This window comes from Heterocephalus glaber, unplaced genomic scaffold, assembly GCF_053883595.1.
Source record: "Heterocephalus glaber isolate CG9 unplaced genomic scaffold, H.glaber_assembly_v1.0 deba00001497, whole genome shotgun sequence".
Taxonomy (NCBI): Eukaryota; Metazoa; Chordata; class Mammalia; order Rodentia; family Bathyergidae; genus Heterocephalus; species Heterocephalus glaber.
The window spans coordinates 35,610,438-35,629,998 of NW_028258320.1; the positions used below are offsets into that span (position 1 = coordinate 35,610,438).

At 36.5% G+C, this 19,561-nt stretch overlaps 1 protein-coding gene across 3 annotated transcripts in view; it reads right to left on the bottom strand.

The window, feature by feature from the left end:
* Prkg1 (protein kinase cGMP-dependent 1) overlaps positions 1–19,561 on the bottom strand; it is a 1,307,364-nt gene that overhangs the window by 1,155,848 nt on the left and 131,955 nt on the right. Inside the window, exon 1 of one of the 3 annotated variants that reach the window (XM_087185544.1) lies at positions 7,346–7,419. The exons of the other annotated variants lie outside the window; for them this stretch is intronic. The gene's annotated coding sequence lies outside the window, so the exon portion shown is untranslated. Of the gene's footprint in view, positions 1–7,345; positions 7,420–19,561 lie in introns of those variants that run through there. 3 annotated transcript variants of the gene reach the window in all.

Sequence of the window (19,561 nt, forward strand, 5' to 3'; positions counted from 1 at the left end):
AGATAAGTCAGTTTCACATATTGCTACTGTGGCCATCCACTTTCCATTTGCCCTGCCACCATCCAAGTCAAAGCAATTTTATCTCTTTTCTGAATCCTGGAGTTGGTCTCCTGGCTTTCAGTCCCATCCTCTCCTCCATGCATCATACTCCATCTTGACCTCAGAATGTTTTATTTCTATTTTTATCAGCTCTACTTAGATATAACTTAGATGTGATAGACTGCACCTATTTAAAATACACAATATATAAAATAGATAGTTTATAGGTTTTGATATATAAACACACCCATGAAGGCTTCGCCATAATCAAGACAATAAAGATATCACCATATCATTCCCACAAAAATTCCTTAATGATTCTTGGTAATCTCTCTAAACTCCAGACAACCACTGATTTGACTCTCAATATAGATTAGATTGTGTTTTCTTGAAATTTAAATTAGTGGAATCATACAGTATAGTCTCTTTTGTGTTTGGATACTTTTTCCAGCATAGTTTATTCACATTGTAATATCAACAGTTTACCGCTTTTTATGACTGAGTAATACTCCACTATGTGGACATACCACAGTTTGTTTATCTATCCATCTGTTGATGACATTTGAGGTTTTCCACTTTTTGTTACAAGTAAAGATGATATGAATATTAATATGCAAATCTTCATGTGCATATTTGGTTTTGTATTGTTTTCTTTTTTGAGTAAACAGCTAGGTGCAGAATGGTTGAATCATATAGTGGACACAAGTTTAGGATTTAAAAACTGTCGAAATGTTTTACCTAGTGGTTTACCATTTTATATTTCCACCATCAATTTGTGAGAGTTTCAGTTCCCTCACTCTTGTTATGATCGTTCTTTCAACAATATACATTCTAATAGGTAGACGGTGATATCACATTCTGGTTTTAATTTGTGCTTTCCTATTGAGTGACATCACTGACATATGTTCACTTACTTGCCTTCTGATCCTCTTTAGTGATATATCTTTTTAAACTTTTGCCAATGTATATTGAATGTCTTCCTCACGTTTGAAATTTGAGGTTCTATTTTATGTTCTGTATATCCTTTATCAGAGATGTTATTTGCAAACATATTCTCCAGTTTACTTCTTACCTTTTCTTTTCTTTTAAACACAGGGTTTTAAAACGGATAAAATTCAATTTATCAATTATCTCTTATGAACTGTGCTTTTCACCTCATAGCTAAAAAATCTGCCTTCTCTAATCTAAAGATTATCTTTATATATATCTTATATATTCTTCTAAAAGCTTTATAGTTCTGGTTTTTACATTTAAATGCATGGTCATTGGAGTTTTTATACATTATGTGAGGAATGGAAAAGGTTTGCACAGAAGAATATCTAATTGTTACACCAGTATGTGTTGAAAAGGATGTCTTTTTCCACTAAATTGCCTTTGTGCTTTTGTCAAAATTATTTGTTTGTGAGTGTGTGTGTGTGTGTGTGTTTGTGGATTCTATTTTGTTTCATTATTCTACATTTGTGCCAACACCACACTGCTTTGCTTTTGTAGCTTTATAGTAATTCCAAAATAGGGTCAGTCCTCCAAATTTGTCTCTTCTTACACTTCTTTTTTGCTACTTTGAGGTTTTGAGGTCCTTTGCATTTCCGTATGAATTTTAGAATTAGTTTGTCAATTTCTACAAATATGTCCACTGGGATTTTAACTGGTACTATATTGAAACTATAGATCAGTCTTTAGAGAATGATAACAATATTATCAGCAGCACAGGAACACATTTTATTTTATCTGCATCAGATTTCCTACATACATGGTAACTGTCTGAAAATAAAAAGGACAACCTTATTTTTAATCTATCTTTTATTTTTTCCTCACCTGTTTAACTGGCTAGAACCTGCTGTAGGATGCCAAATAGAAAAAGAGAGAAAGGTATTCTCATTTTGCCTCTGATCTTACAAGAAAAAATATTCAAACCTTTTACCATTAAATATAATGTTAGCTGTGGGGCTTTTGTAACAGCCCTTCATCAGGTTAAGGAAGTTCTTTTCTATTCCTGCTGAGAACATTTTATTAGAAATAGATATTGCTTGGGCCGGGGATTTAGCTCAGTGGTTTCGCCGCCTGCTGTGCAAGCGCAAAGACCCGAGTTCAATCCCTGGTACCAAAAAAAAAAAAAAAAGAAAGAAAGAAATAGATATTGCTTTTTGTCCAATGCCTTTTTTTTTCTCATTGAGATGATCACGTAAGGTTTTTGGGTTACATGCTATTTTTAGTTTGTTAATTTGGCAAATTACATCAATTTACTTTTCTTGCTAAACCAACCTTATATTTATGAGATAAAACTTATGATGAATTTTCCTTTTTATATTATATTAGTTTCCAGTAGTTAAACTTCTTTTACATTTATATTCATCAAGGATATTGTACTGTAGTGTTTTCCTTCTTGTTTTGTACCAGACAATGCAAACCTCATGAATTGAGTTGGAAAGTATCCTTCCATTTTCAGTCTTCTGGAAGAGTTGTCAAGAAATGGCATTCTTCCTGGAATGTTTGCCAGAATTCACCACTAAAGCCCTACGGCCCTCTGGACCTACAATGGGTTGGGAGAGTTCCAAACTTAGTTTCTCTAATAGACATACTGCTGGTCAGAAATCCTGTTTCTTCTTGAATAAGTTTTAGGAGTATGCCTTTTTAAAAATTTGTCAATTTCATGTAAGTTGTAAAATGTGTTGGCATAAAATTATTCAAAAGATCCTTTATTTTTTTTTATACTTGTGTGTGACGTTTCATCATTCCCAACATTGTTAATCTAATTGCGTCTTCTTCTTTTACTTTCTTTCTTATATCTGGTTAGACGTTCATCATTTTATTTATTTTATCAAAGAATGAATTTTGGCTTCATTTTTTTTCTATTATTTTTACTATTTTATATTTCATTAATTTCTAATCTGAGCCAACAGTGAAAGGGCAAACTTCTTACTTTTCAAAAAGCTGATAGAGGTAGAGATACAAAAAATCAAAAATAGAAGGAAATAAATACAAGGAAATAAATGCAGATAATGCATATGTTTTGAAAGGAACAGAGAACCGTGTCGATGACTGAGCCCGGTGAGGTGGTTGGCTACTTCCTTTGGCTTCAATTTGCTCTTATATTTTAAATTTCTTGAGATGGAAAAAGTAACCTTTTCAAACCATCATACTCCACTATAAAATTCTCCTAAGGTTGATTGTTGACCTAGAATAACCCAAGGTTCCCCACAGAGCCTCATAGGATGTGACTCACACCTCTCACCTTTTTCCCTCTGCCTTTCCACTAGCCCACTATACTCCAGCCCCGAGGGCCCCTCACACACCAAACTTGCTCCCGCCCCAGAGCCTTTCAACTTGCTTTTTCTTATCCCTGGAACTTTTCTCTCAGATATCTTCATGGCTGTTTTCTTTTCATCACTACAATCTCAGATCTAATGCAAGCTCTCCCAAGACTTTCTGGTGTAATGTAGTCCATCACCTCACCATGCTGTCATCAACCTGGTACTCTGTTTATTCCTTTCAAAACATGTTATTATATTTATTTATTTATTTGCTCGTGTTTTATTTTATTTTCTATCTCCTTGGCTTCTGTCAGCTTTCTGAAAAGTTAAGGTAGTTACACCTGTGCTCATTGTGAAGTATGAGGTAGGTACTCGATAAACACTTGGTGAATGATTGATTATCCAGACATTATGAAATTTAGCTCCCTAATGCCTACAACATTAATGTTTGGTCTCCCACTAACATTTCAGTGACATATTAAAACTAAAACTTAAATCCTTTTTTTTTTCCAGTACCAGGTATCAAACTCAGGACCTTGCACTTGCAAGGCAGGTCCAGTGCCACTGAGCTAAATCCCCAGCCCTAAATTTAAACCTTTTTTTTTTTCCTATTTTTTGGTTTCCATCTATAGTTTCTTCAAAGGTAGCTAGACCTTTACCTGTGGATTCAAGCTCACTTGATGGCTGGCCCCATAGTGGGACTTTATCTCTTCTGCTGCTGAAGAAAAGCAAAGAACTGACTGAACCCAACCACAGATGGCAGAGATTTCACCTCTTCTAGAAAAGGTGCCAGTTTCTTAAGAAAATGTCCACGAAGCTGGGTTAACTTATAACTACAAGCTGAAATGTCATCAGGGTGTTTCTTAGAATTTCTCAATCCAGAAAAAAAAAAAAAACCTCAGTCTTGTAAAGCTGTGTACATCTGTTTCTCTAGCTGAAGCATCCTGTCTTCAATGATGTGTTCTCTTCAACTGTAATTTAATCTCTTCACAATTTTGAGTCACACTGACATTTATTAAGAATTTACTACAATGCCAAGCACAGTATTATAGGCATGTTTTAATTTGGATTAGCTAATTTAATTGCAAGAGTCCTGTGAGGGGTATAGTATTGTCATGGTTAAGCTTCATTGTGTCAACTTAATTGGCTTGGGAGCTGCCCAAGGGATTGGTGGAGCATGTTTCTGGGTATATATGGGTGGGTCATAGAGGCATGACCTTGGATATTGTACCTGCTCCCTGGCTCCTCCTCTCTAGCATTGTTCTCCTTCTTGCTTCCCAGCCACCATAAACTAACCATCTCTGCTGTACCACGCCTTTCCACAATGATGTTTCTACCTTAAAGCCTGCTGGCCACAGACTGAATCCTCTAAAGCCATGAGTCAAATTAAACCTGTCCTCTTTTTAAGTTTTAGGTGTTGGGTATTGTGTCTCTGTGACAGGAAAGCTGATTGCTACAAGTATAATTGTTGTCATTTTATTATGAGAAAACTGAGGCTCAGAGATGTTTAATAACTTGCCCAAATTCAATATATACTTAACTTTGGTAGACTCAGAACTCAACACAGTAATCTTATTCCAGTGTCCTAACCTAACTATTATTTTCTACTGTATTATTTCCCAGAGTGGACATCATCTGGGGAGGACAAGAAACTGACTTTTCATTACTATTTTTCTGTCATATCTCCTATGATGTAGCAAATTAGTAAATATTTATTGGATTTGGATTGGCTGTTATACCAAATTATCTACTCCTTAGTTTTGCTTTAATTTGTCTTTCAGTTAAATATCAGACAGCACTACATCTTGTATATGCCTATCCATAGTTTATTTAATGTTTGGGGGCGTATCTTTACAGAAACAATAAGAAGAAAAAACTGGGTAACATTTTTCAATAAAACTGACTGACTTAATAATTACATGCTGTCAGATCAGTAACCAATTTAGATTTTCTTTCTATATTAACAAGAAAATACATTTAAAATGTCTATTTTGCCCTACTCTCCAGATTTAGCATGGCACCCGCATTCATTCATTTTTTAAAAATTTGAATTGAAACATTCAAATGCAGATGATTATGTGAAATAATACAACATGTGGTTACTACTCAATTTGGTAGATCTTAATATTTTGCAATTTTTGACTCAGCTCTCTTTCTCTTTTTGTCTCTGAATCCCAAGGATTTTGATGGCTAACCTCTCACTACTTACACCTATTACCTTCATATCTCAACATATAATATCACGTATATGGGGTGGGAGATAATTCTGATAGACATTTTACAATTGTGTTGCATTCACTCATAATCAGTAAGTTGTATTTTGTAAGTGGATATTTTATATAAGTGTTGTCACATAGTACATATTCTCTCACGTCATCTTTATTCACACCAAAATGTTTCTCAAATTTACCCATAAATTACCATTGAATAAATTTTAATTAAAAACACACAATATGTTTTTTTCCGTAAAGTTCAGCTTTATTCAGAAACAGCAAAAAAAAATGTTCTAAAGGCCTTCTGCTTCCTCCCAGTTTCTTATTGTATTTATGCAATTATCATTATTTTGTAAGTTATGTCTTTGTATATCATGATATATTTTATTTTTTTAATTTTTAACAAAATTATACATGAAGATGATTTAAACAAGAGTGAAATCATTCCACATGGCTCATTACAATAGCCTTTTCTCACTCTGGACAAAGCTCTATACTCTAGAAATAAGCACTTCGAAAATTTTCTTTGGTGATTTTGTTTTCTTCCATGTACCTAACTTTTTTGTTTTCAGCTTAACATTTATCTACCCATTTCCTACTATGAAAAAATAGTTCGGCCTCTTTTTTCTTCCTGCCACCTCCCTACACACGCATACGGACACATTCTCTCTCACCTATCTAACTCTTCCTCTCAATACTGCGTAATATTAATTTTGGTCAGATAGTTACTTTAATGCTAACATTTTTATGACTATATAGCTTTTCTTCATCACTGATATTTGTAGTATATTATGAATAATTGTCTGTTTTAAAAATATGGTATTAGACATTATTCTTGTATTTTTGTGCTTTCCCATAATTTTCATCTTTACATTTATCATTATTTTAACTTATTTTCTTGTCAAATTATTTTATGTTATATTTTATATTCACAGATAAATTGTAGATATTTACAGGAGGGGTAGGAGGTGTGGGTTAAAGGACATGAAATTTCAGTTATAATATAAGTTCAAGAAATGTATAAGATTGTGATTAAAGTGAATAATACATTGTATTCTTTAAAAATGCTAAGAGAGTATACATAAAGACTTCTCCCCACAATAATAACTATGTAAGGTTATGCATGTTACCTAGCTTCGTGTAGTTATTCCACAATGTATGCATGTATTTGTCAGCTTTCCATTGCTGTGAAAGAATACCTGACACCCTCAATTTAAAGAAGGAGAGTTTTATTTTGCCTCACATTTTCAGCAGTTTCAGTTCATGGTCAGCTGGCTCCAAGGCAGAGCCATCATGTTACATTGGTGGCTCATGGTGCCCAGGAAACACAGTGGGTTATGAAGACCCAGAGAGCAAGGGGGCAGGGGCCAGATATAGTTTCCAAGGTCACATCCTCATGACCCACTTACTTCATGTAGGTCCCCCCTCCTAATAGTCTACTCAGTTATGAACTAATGGGCTAACCCATTAATAATGTTCGTGCTCTCACAATCAAATCATCTCACAATCCAATCGCCTCTCCAGAACTTTCTTCATACAGTCAAATTGACAAGCAGTACTAATTGGGATGTTACATAATTGTCCTTGTCTGAGGAGCATCAGATGCAGCTATTATGCAATTCTTAAATAATTAGCTCTATGTACTTACCCCAGACTCTTCCCCACATACGTAAATCTCTACTCAGTGTGTTCATATATACTGTACTAGGTATTCTATCAAGTTCATCTGCATGAAGTCTCTGCCAATCTCCAAAATGCAGGCCCTACTTCAGGCAGAATCAGGAGCTCTGGAAGCCTAATCTTCAACTTTAGTCACATAATCAACCAAGGAATTTTTGTCACCTCTTGTGCTGGCTTGTCTGAAACCCACTTCTTGATGTCTTCCTCTTCTGGGGCACAAGCACATGACATATTACCTTTCAGGGGGAAAAAAGGTGGAGAAAAGGTAAAAGTTTTGAGACCCTGACTATCTGAAATATCCCTGGTCTATCATCAGAACCACTGAGGACTGCTGGGTCCAGAATTCTGCATTGGGGTATCATTTTTCCTTAGAATTTTGAAGTCACAACTCAACTTTTTAATCACAAAGAAATACTGTAGAAAGCTATTCAGTTCCTTAACACTTTGAACAGAAATCCCCTGAGGCCTGCACAGTATTCTAAAATTTCATTATCAAGTGCCTTAATCAGTTAATCTAATTTTTTAATGGATCTTTACAGTCTAGAAACTGATTCTGAGAAGATTTTGTTGAATAATTTTTAATGATACCCTCCCATAGATCTTTTCTCTTTCTGTGGAATATCCTAGGTGGATTCTCTTACCTCCCTAATTTCTGACTTCACAATTCTTTGTTATTGGTTCAATATTCTAGAATTCTGATTTCTGAGTTTTTCATTGTTATTCATTTCATTTCCAAAAATGTTTGCCCTCTGCAAATTTTTCCTTGCTTTTAGCATTATCTTCTTGTTTCATTGATGTAATATATTCTCTTATCTCTGTGAAGTATTTATGATAAATGACTATTTTTAAAAATTCCTTTCCCTGAATAATTTCTGCCTCATACAGGAAGTTATTTTCTATCCTGAAAGTATGTATGTTTCTCTTTCATGTGATATGCTTTACTCAAATATTTTGTTAACCCTGACTGTTAAGTTTAAGTTTGGGTCATTTAAAATTCTGTAGAATTTAAGATGAACCATATTTATGAAAATATAGGATGACAAATGAAACTTTTATATCAATTGTATGTCAATAAAAGTAACAGTATAATATGAAAAAGTGCATATATATTACTTGATATACTAAATACATACAGATATATTTTTATATTTTTGATATTTTCAAATCTATTAACTCCTTAAAAAAACCCATATAATCTCCAGCCAAAATGAAATGCTGGTTAAAATCTCTATGTACATAGATGAGCCATGTCTTAATTATTTTTCTCTTTGCTGAGACAAAATATCTGACACCCACAAGTTAAAGGAGGAAAGGTTTATTTCATCTCACAGCTTGTAGAGGTTTCAGTATGTAATTGGCTAGCACCAAGGTAGGGTGACATGGCTGGGGGGCATCGCAGAGGAGAAACAGAGCAGGCAGGAGGCAGTAAGCAGAAGCAGTAAGCCTGCCATCCTTCTTTTCCCCTTATATTCCACCCAGGCTGTAAGTCTATTAATTGGTGACACCCAGGTGGGGCTTCCATTATCCACACCTAGAACTATGCTAAACCCATTTAGTAATCACACACCCTTAATCCCATCATCACACACCCTAGATCCAGCCACCACTGAAAAGCCCCACCTATGAGCACATAAGACTTTGGGGGAACATCAAGATATAAGCCATAACAAATCATATTTACTATACCCCTTGCCACAAAGTAATCTACTTAGAACATTTCTTTGCAAAATACCAAATCAAAATTTTTTGGCTTTTCTGTTCCCCTTGAGCTGGTCAACTTAATCAAAAATATACTTCCAATATTCTATTAGGAGAAAATAGAATTGGCTACCATTGTACTGGAGATAGCTGTGTACTGGGAGATAAGACTGAGAAGTTCCTAAATTCAGTGATAGACTCCCATTTATGTCTTCTGTTTGAGGTTCAGGGTCCCTGCCTTCAACTCTACTTGGTTTCTCAAAGTCCAGAAACTTCATGTTAGACTTGCAGCTAACCAACATCAGGTCTTTTGGTAGAAGAATAAAGGGACTACTGCAGTGCCTTATAAGAGTCACTTCGTCCCAGCTTACAAGAGCAGGTTGTTGTATTTTCAGTAATCATCCATAGGCAACCTTAATTATTTCCTTAAAGGGCCTGTCTCCAAATACAGTCACATAGGACGTGTACAGAGATCCAGCTTCAATATATAAAATCTGAGGGGCCCCAACATTTAGTCTGTAACAGGAAATATTTCAACTTTCCTTAGTGCTTAGGAAGAAGAATCAGGTTACAGAATCAAGCCAAGAGCTACTTTCTTGGCTAAAATCTCTTCATCTTCATGTTGGATCAACACCAAAACTACTTTGCATCTTTGACAAGGCTCACAGAGAGAAGAGTAAATAGGTTTGGAATTATGATTTCTGTGCATTCCCAAAACCCTGTTTAAGCAAATCCTTAGCACTGGGCTCAGCTCCCAAGGGTATAGTATTTTTTGGTTACAACATTTGTTACCACTCCATAGATTTCCTAGTCACTGTCTCTATCTTCCTTCCACATTCCTTTCTTGCCACTCATAATCTAGGTAACAAATTCATCTCTACTTTACCCATGCTTCACTTTCTTCCTAATGCGCAATGGTTAGAAGTCTTCTTTCCTGCTCCTAATCACTGTGTTCATTTTTAAAAGGTTAATTTTGCTTCACAGGACTATATACCTTAAGTAAGAGCTCCACTTACTAACAGAACTATAAGAATTGAGGGAATATTTTTTTAAATTCTTAAATTTTTATTAGTACATGTTTGCAGTACACAGTATTTATAGTACATAATGTTTACATTCCCTATTTTATATCCAATAGAAATATTAATTAATTTTTTTAATCCCAGAAGAGGAGCCATGCTCTATTATTTAGAAGGTTCATGGTGAAACTAGCACAAGGAATGGAATTATATCCATAACAAGGTGTTTTATCAGAAAATGTTAGTACACTGTGGACAAAAAAGGACATTTTATCAGTTTCCAGAGAAAAGAAAATATTCTAATGACAGTCTAGTTAGTAGCAGTATCCAGCCAGGGTATGGCACATAGTGGTCACATAAATATATAAATAAATTCCTTAATAACTTCACTACACAGAGTTCTGGGTTAAAAATATCTCAATATAGGTCATCTATCTCTACTATATTACTAAGCCATGTCCCTCAGGCCAACCATTTGGAGCTAAGAACATGTTTTTTCTCAGAGGATGAGGAAAATAAAATTGTAGTTAGATTCCCAAGAGTGCCTACAAGAATTTTCTTAACACTTATGTAATAAAATATTATATATGGGGCTGTGGGTGTAGTTCAGTGAAAAAATGTTTGCCTAGCATCCCAAAGCCCTGATTTTAATCCCTATCACAACAAAATTAAATGAAACTAAAAATATAAAACATATAAAAAAAACTAAGAAAAATTCTAACATTTTTTCCATTTTATTTAGTAAAATTATACATCTATGGCCATTCTATTGCTCCCAGCCCAGAGGTATGGGCTCCCACTCCTGCATTCCACCTCTCCAAGCCTAGAGGAAGAGGCTGCCATTCTAATGCTCCTAGACAAGAGGAAGGGGCCCCCAGGCTGCTGTTCCACCTCTGCCAGCCCAGAGCAAGGGGATTCTGGGCCACTGTTCCACCGTTCCCAGTGCAGAGGAGTTGAGCCATGCAGACTCCAACAGCATCCCCCCCATCGAAATGAGAAGACATGTAAACAAGTCTCAAAACCAGACTTTCAGATCACCTACAGCAACCCCAAAGGGAAAGGAGATGGAACACTCTGATACTCAAGCACCTGGATGCCCTGAACTAGGAACAAAAGAGGATCTGGAAAAAATGAAATCAGAAATAATTTCTCAGATAATAGCAGAGATTGTGCCCATAGTGCAAGACATGATTAATACATCTAGAAAGGGCACAGATAAAAAAATAGAGGAGCTGTGGAACATGATGAAATCCCAATTTCAGAAAAAAATGGAATCCAAAAAACAGATTTCCAGGAGATTAAAAACTCCATTGAAAGTCAACACACCAGAATGAGCCAATGTGAGGACAGAATTTCAGATATAGAAGATAAGATTGCAATTAATGACCAGGAAAAGAAAAATTGCTTCAAAATTGTAAGGGACCATGAGAAATCAATCCAGCAGCTGCTAGACGATGCAAAGAAGAACAACATAAGACTGATTGCAGTCAACAAAGAAACAGAAGAGAGTGCAGATGACATAAAAAACTGTTCACAGAAGTAATGGCAAAAAACTTTCCAAGCAGAGGAAAAGAACTTGACACACAGATAAGTGAGGCATATAGGACTCCAAATAGCCTTGATCAAAAAAAATCTACACATAGGTATATAATTGTTAAGATTCCAGAAACTCAACAGAAGAACAAAGTTCTACAAGCAGTTAGAGAAAAGAAACAAATCCCATGCAAAGGAAAGCCCATCAGAATCACAGCACACTTCTCAGCACAAACCATCAAGGCAAGAAGAGCTTGGAGTGACATATTCCAAGCCCTAAAAGAAAACAGCCTCTAACCCAGATTGATGTACTCTGCAAAACTCTCTTTCAAAACTGATGGAGAAATAAGATACTTTCATGACAAAGAGCACCTTAGGAACTTCGTGAATACCAAACCAGCACTCCAAAGAATTTTACACAATAGCCTAGGAACAGACATTGAGGATCACAACCCCAGGAAGCAAAGCAGAATGAACCCATCTGGCATGATGAGAAATTAAATGTAAAGGGGGAGGACCCAACAAAAAGAAAAAGTCATGACAATGATAAGTCAATACGTTTCAGTTATAACCATCATTGTTAATGGTCTCCAATCACCAATCAAAAGAAACAGACTGGCAGAATGGGTCAAGAAGCAAAATCCAACAATATGCTGCAAACAAGAAATACACTTAATTCAAAAAGAAACTCACAGATTGAAAGTTAGAGGGTAGAAAACAATACTCCATGTGACAGGAACCCAAAAAAAAGTAGGAGTAGCTATCCCCTTTACAGATCAAGTGGATTTCAAACCAACACTGATTAAGAGAGACAAAGAAGGACACTACATCCTTGTAAAGGGAACAATCCAAGAGATGACAATCATAAATATCTATGCACCAAACACTAGTGCACCCAACTATATAAAACAAATATTAATGGACATGAAAAGTCATATATGCACTAATACAGTTGTAGTGGGGGACCGCAATACCCCACTGTCACAAATAGATAGATGAACTAAACAAAAATTAAGTAATGAAATAGGAGAACTCAATCAAGCTCTTGAACAAATGAACTTAATAGGTGTTCACAGAGTGTTCCATCCCACAAAATCAGAATACACATTCTTTTCAGCTGCACATGGGTCATTCTCCAAAATACACCACATACTCACTCATAGAATGTGTTTAAGTAAGTGCAAAGGAACTGAACTTATACCCTGTATATTATCAGACCATAGTGCGATGAAACTGGACATCAATAGCAAAAGAAACCGCAAAAATTTCATAAACACATGGAAATCGAACAACACACTTCTGAATAACCAATGGGTCACAGAGGAAATTTGAAGAAGAAATCAGACAGTTCCTTCAATTAAATCACAATGACAATACAACATATCAGAATCTAGAGGACACAATGAAAGCAGTCTTACGAGGGAAACTCATAGCAGTTAATACACACATTAAGAAAACAGAGCGAGCATAATTAAACAACCAGATGCTGAACCTCAAACTTCTAGAAAAAGAAGAGCAGGACAAACCCAAAGCTCATACAAGGGAGGAATTATAAAGATCAGACCAGAAATCAATTCATTGGAGAATAAGAGAACAATACAAAAAATTAAAGAGGTCAAGAGTTGTTTCTTCGAAAGAATAAACAAAATTGACAAACCCTTAGCCAACCTTATCAGAAAAATGAAAGAAAAGGCCAAATTCCATGCAATTAGGAATGAAAAGAGTGAAATGACAACAGACCCAGCAGAAATCCAGAGGATCATTAATACCTACTTCCAGAACCTATATGCCAATAAGATGGACAACACAGAAGAAATGGACAGATTCCTAGATACATATGAATTACAAAAGTTGAACAAAGAAGACCAAAAAATTCCAAACAACCCAATATCAACCAATGAAATTGAAAATGTAATTAAAAACTTACCAACCAAGAAAAGCTCAGGTACTGATGGCTTTACTTCTGAATTCTATAAGACATTTAGAGAGGAACTACTGTCACTACTGTTTAAACTCTTCAATGAAATTGAAAGGGAAGCAAACTCCCAAAATCATTCCTGGAAGCAAGCATCACCTTGATCCCCAAAGCAGAGAAAGACCCAACTGAAAAAGAGAACTATAGGCCAATCTCACTAATGAACATAGATGCAAAAATCCTTCATAAGATACTGGCAAACAGAATGTAGAAGATCATCAAGAAGATCACACACCCTGATCAAGTGGGATTCATCCCAGGGATGCAGGGATGGTTCAATATATGAAAATCAATTAATGTAATACACTATATCAATAGAGCCAAGGACAAAAATCATATGATTATCTCCACAGACCCAGAAAAAGTATTTGACAAAATCCAACATGCATTTATGATAAAAACCCTATCAAAAATTGGAATAGATGGTCTCCACCTCAAACTGATAGGAGCCATCTATGAAAAACCAACAGCCAATATCATACTAAATGGTCAAAAACTGAAATCCTTCACACTAAAATCAGGAACAAGACAAGGATGTCCACTATCACCACTTCTGTTCAATATAGTTTTGGAAACATTAGCCACAGCAATTAGACAAGAGAAAGAAATGAAAGGAATAAAGACAGGAAATGAAGAAGTAAATTGTCATTATTTGCAGATGACATGATACTCTATATAGAAGACCCTAAGAACTCCACCAAAAGTCTTCTAGACTTAATAGCCAAATTCATTAGAGTAGCTGGATACAAGGTCAACACAAAAATCAATACCTTTCCTCCACACGAACAATAGACTCACTGTGACAGAAATAGGGCAAACAATTCCTTTCACAAGAGCATCCAAAAAAAATGAAATACCTAGGAGTCAACCTAACAAAACAAATCAAAGACCTCTTCTCTAAAAACTATAGCACTCAGAGATTGAAGATGATATCAGAAAATCCACAGACATGCCCTGCTCCTAGGTAGGAAGAATTAATATAGTGAAAATGGCCATACTTCCAAAACTGCTACATATATTTAATGCAATCCCAGTTGAAATCCCAGCAGCATACTTCATGGACCTTGAGAAAACAATTCAAAAATTCATTTGAAACAAGAAGAGACCCAGAATAGCAAAAGCAATTCTAGGTAACAGAGCCATGGCAGAGGGTATCACAATCCCCAACTTGAAACTATATTACAAAGCTACTGTGATAAAAACAGCATGGTATTGGCAAAGAAACAGACCTGAGGACCAGTGGAACAGATTAGAAAATGCCAAAACAACCATAGAAACAACTCAGCCATCTCATCTTCGATAAAGGAGCCAAACACCCTCACTGGAGGAAAGATAGCCTCTTTAATAAATGGTGCTGGAAAAATTGGGCTTCAACTTGCCAAGATTAAAACTAGAACTATATCTCTCACCATGCACTAGACTAAAATCAAAATGGATTAAGCATCTAAATATTAAAATAGAAAGGCTGAATCACCTGGAACAGAGGTTAGGTAGAACCCTTGAACACATTGGTGTAGGAAAACATTTTATGAACAAAGCCTCAGTTGCCTGTGAACTAGCACAATCAACAAGTGGGATCTCTTCTTACTAAAAAGCTTCTGCACAGCAAGAGAAACCACCAGCAGTGTGAAGAGACAACCCACAATGTGGGAAAATGTCTTCTCCTGGTGTTCCTCAGACAAAGGTCTACTATCTTGAATCTATAAAGAACTTAAAAAGATCAGACCTCTCAAATTTAAAGACCCAGTCAAAAAATGGGCATCTGAAATGAACAGACATTTCTCAGACAAAGAAGTAGAAATAGCAAATAAACATATGAAAAAATGCTCAACATCACTGGTCATGCAAGAGATACAGATGAAAACAACACTGAGATTCCACCTCACCCCAGAAAGAATGGCTGCTATCATGAAATCAAGCAATAACAAATGCTGGCAGGGCTGTGGGGAAGGAGGAACCCTGCTCCACTGCTGGTGGGAGTGTAGACTGGTGCAACCACTGTGGAAATCAGTATGGGGATACCTCAAAGTACTAGGATTGGAAGTCCCATTTGACCCCGCTATTCCACTGCTGGGGATCTTCCCCAAAGAATTAAAAGAATCATACCACAGTGACATATGTGCACCCATGTTCATAGCAGCACAATTTGTAATAGCTAAAACTTGGAAACAGCCCAAATGCCCATTAACTGGAGACTGGATGAAGAAAATGTTGTTTTTTTATAAAATGGAATACTACTCAGCCATAAAAAATGAGAAATTAGAGACATTTATAGGTAAATGGATGCACATTGAGGCAATGCTCTTAAGTGAAATAAATAGGACACACATGTATAAATACCTAATTGTTTCTCTAGTGTGAGAAATTGAAAGTGTAAATAAGGACTAAAAGGTGTAACAGATAATGTGAAATAGGAAGAAAAGGGGCAAAGGGGAAGTGTAAGTGGGAGGGGTAGGGGAAAGGAAAGAAGGGAATTGAATTAAATGAGAAAATGGAAAAATGGAAACAAAATCTTTGTAAATAGGGAGGGATGGAGGGGTTGAAAGAAGGGCAGCGGAAGGGGGAAAATAAGAACCAAGAGAGATTATGTAAAGGTGCAAATTTCCAATAATGAATGTCATTATATTGTATACCTAAAATGTACCAATAAAATAAAATTTTTAAAAAATTATATATCTACATGTTATATACTAGTGACACTGAATACTAATATCTAAGGCAAAATCAATTTACTATAACCACCTACAACCACATCAAGATATGAAAGAGGCAGTTTTTCCTTGCTATATAATGTGAGAAAATGGCTTCTACAATAATCTCCCAATTCCTAATTCTCAACTCAAGATGACTTTCCTTTGGTAACCCACATAGTGTGAAACTCAGACACACCGAGTGTCTTGAGAAGAGCTCCCTTACGGCGAGATCCCCAGTGGCAGATGCTAAGAAAATAATTCCTGTGTAAGACATTTTAAAGGAGTACTTTCAGAAAAAGGAGTCACATGACATGCATTTTTCAGGCAAAGTTCTAGTGTGTCTCAGAGAGTGCAGCAAGGAAACTCTGGAGAGAAAATGATACCTCTGTGAAGCACTGGCCAGGCCACTAGCTCCCTGTACTGTCAGTCACCAGCAAGGTTTGCTATCTAGTGTTAGAACTTCCTGGGTCCTTCCAGCTCTCCTGATGCCTCACAAACTGCCTGTAGCCCACAGGAAAGTCCTCTGAAGAGGAGCAACAGAACCAACAGTGGATTCAGGGAGAGGGCCTTCAGAGCTTGTAAAATGGAAACAAAATGACCAGGGAGAAACACAAGGCTGTCCTTCAAAAGTTATTTAGAACCCTGCATGGATGACTTAGCAGTTTTTAAAAGCTGAGCATTTAAGGGTTTTTTTTTCCCTTCCTAGACCATCACAAAAGTTATATTCCCTGTCTAAGCACATCATGACACCGTCCTTTCCCAAAGCTTCACAGCTTCTATAAAAAGGCTGACACGGGCCCATTTTCTCATCTAATATCCTCCTATCATGGTCAGGGAGCTACTTCTGTCTCCATGAGAAGTACCTGCACCATTCTACTTGGGTTCCACTCTAACCTACCCTGCCAGATTTACTAGGCATGGCTTGTCCATCCGACCACTCACTACTTCCCACAGACTCTTCCATTCAGAACCTCAGGGGCACAAGGAAGGCAAACCAGTGAGTAAAGGCAAAGATTATTTCCAAGAATTAATATAGGTCCTCATGAATCCCCCCAACAACTGTAGGAGATTGGTGATATTGCCACACATTTTACAGATGTGGAAATGGAGACAGAGAGAATTTAGGGAACTCATCCAAGAACATACAATCAGAAAGCAGGAAAGCCTGAGCCAACACACAGCCTGAATTCACATGCAGCCTTAGGAACTATGCTCACCCATGCACATGGCCTCTACTGACAACCTGAGATAGGCATTACTACTAATGTTCTACAAAAGAAGAAAACCATGTCAGAAATTAGTGATAATTCTCCCATGTTCATATATCCAGTAAGCTTCATAGTGAGAATTTGAATGCAGGTTAAGTACCCTACAACCCATGTCTACCCTATGATACTTTTTCCAAGCTCACTTCAGGCAGGGAGATGGAGAGAAGCTAGTTCAATATACATTTCTCAGGGCTCATGCCAAGATCCAAGAAAACTACAGCATCCAGGGTTAAAAGATAAAAACCCTTCAGGAAAAATACAGGGTCCTCTGCCCCTTCCTGCCCATGGGCTTTCCAAAAGGATTAATGCAGTACTCAATCCAGATTCTGCTTCCACCAGAAGGATAATCTGGATCAAAAGTTACTGGGAGATAAACTGTTCTGAGGGAGGGTAGATACTGCAGTGCCCTGGAAAAGAAAGAAAACTTTTAACGATGCAGGAAATCCTACAGAAAGGAGATAAAAAGTAAGACTAAAAGGAAGTAGGAGTTGAGTTTCAGTCTGCCAGATGGCCACAAATTCTGACACCATCATGCCTAAAATGCAAGAAAAAAAAGTTCAAGTTGTAGCCTTCATGGTTGTGGTTTCCTTCAACACAGATTTTGGCCTACCAATGTCATAATGGAGACAGTAGCCAGCATTGTGTGCACCACGGCAGCTGTGAACTAACCAAAACACATACTCAGAAATAGACCACCCAGCATTTTCCAACAGTGGCATTTAATCTAGGTGAAGAACAAAGGGAAAATCTCCTATAAATCCAGAGTTGCAGTTATAGAACTTGGGATAGAGGATCCAGACTAGGCTGGAGGATGTGGACAGAATCCCAGTCCTAAATTGCCACAAAAGCTATCACACTCACATTTTGGGGCAAATTTTTCATTGCTATGAGGACTGTCTTTGCTTATAGGATGGTTAGCAACATCCCTGGCATTTAGCCTCCCTTCAGCTGTGACACAAAATTCCTTCAGATAATGTCAAATATTCCCCTGGGGTCAACACCCTTACCAGTTAAGAAGCACTGGGTTAGTAGAATGATGAAGAAACTCAGGTGCTTTCAATCTTCCAGGCACCATTCTAAATGCTTTAGAAGTATTATCTTTTTTAATTCTCCTAACAAATACAATTACTGTCCCTGTTTGATAGATGGGAGGTTAAAGGCACTGACATGTTAGGCAATTTGCCTAAAGCAACAAAGTCCATAATAGGCAGGCAGATCTGAGGTTGCAACTGGAAGATCTACTTCCAGACATTGGGCTCTTACCCAAGATTCTACACGGGCTCCGATTTTATAGATGATAAATCCAAGGCACAGAGAAGTCATGAACACCATTGGTGGCAAAGTTCAAATCAGAACTCGAGCTGTTTGGATTCCAAAGCACAAGTATGAAACCATCATGCTAAACCAACTATCCAATTTCTGTCAGAGCAGAACCAGCTGGGCTCCTGACCCAGAAATCATTCAGTGTCTAAGCTTAGGCTCAGTCTGCAGCCCAAGGACAAATGTAATATGTGATTTAATTTCCTTATCTTCAAGATCTGAAGGAGGATGAGGAACCAAAAGCTTACCATACAGATCTGTGGATCTAGTTAAAATGTACCTCTTTCTGTATTTCACTTTTCTTCTTTTTCCCTCCAACTCTATCTCCCTGAAGGTGGTGTACCTCAACTGTATTTATCTTTTTAAAAATAAACTATTAAATTTGCCAAATAATATATCATTATTTCTAATTATTATATAATGATATTACATACATATACTTTATGGAATTAGATAATATACAAATCAAGGTACAAAAAAATTATAAAATCACCATGACTAACAACATTACTTTTCTATCTTTGAAAATAAAGGGTAAAAATAACACATGTAAAGTTTAGAACTATATCCTTTTAGTCTACCAAAATCCTTCAATTTCTTTTTCCTTGAATCAGTCATCTTCAACAAAATGAAGAATCAGATTTCTACTTTAAATGGGCATTTCTCTACTGTGCTATTGTGAGACCTAAGTGACTCCATTCTAAAATTTGGTGGCATAAATTTCAGTTCTAAGAAAAACCACAAGTTGTATTTTGACCACCTGCATGTGATAGTGTTCAGCCGTCCCCTAGCAACAGCTAATCAGTAGTTAGCAACCGTTTGCAGCTTGGGTGCGCAAGGCACAATCAATCAGGTTTAATTGCCAATCTAGA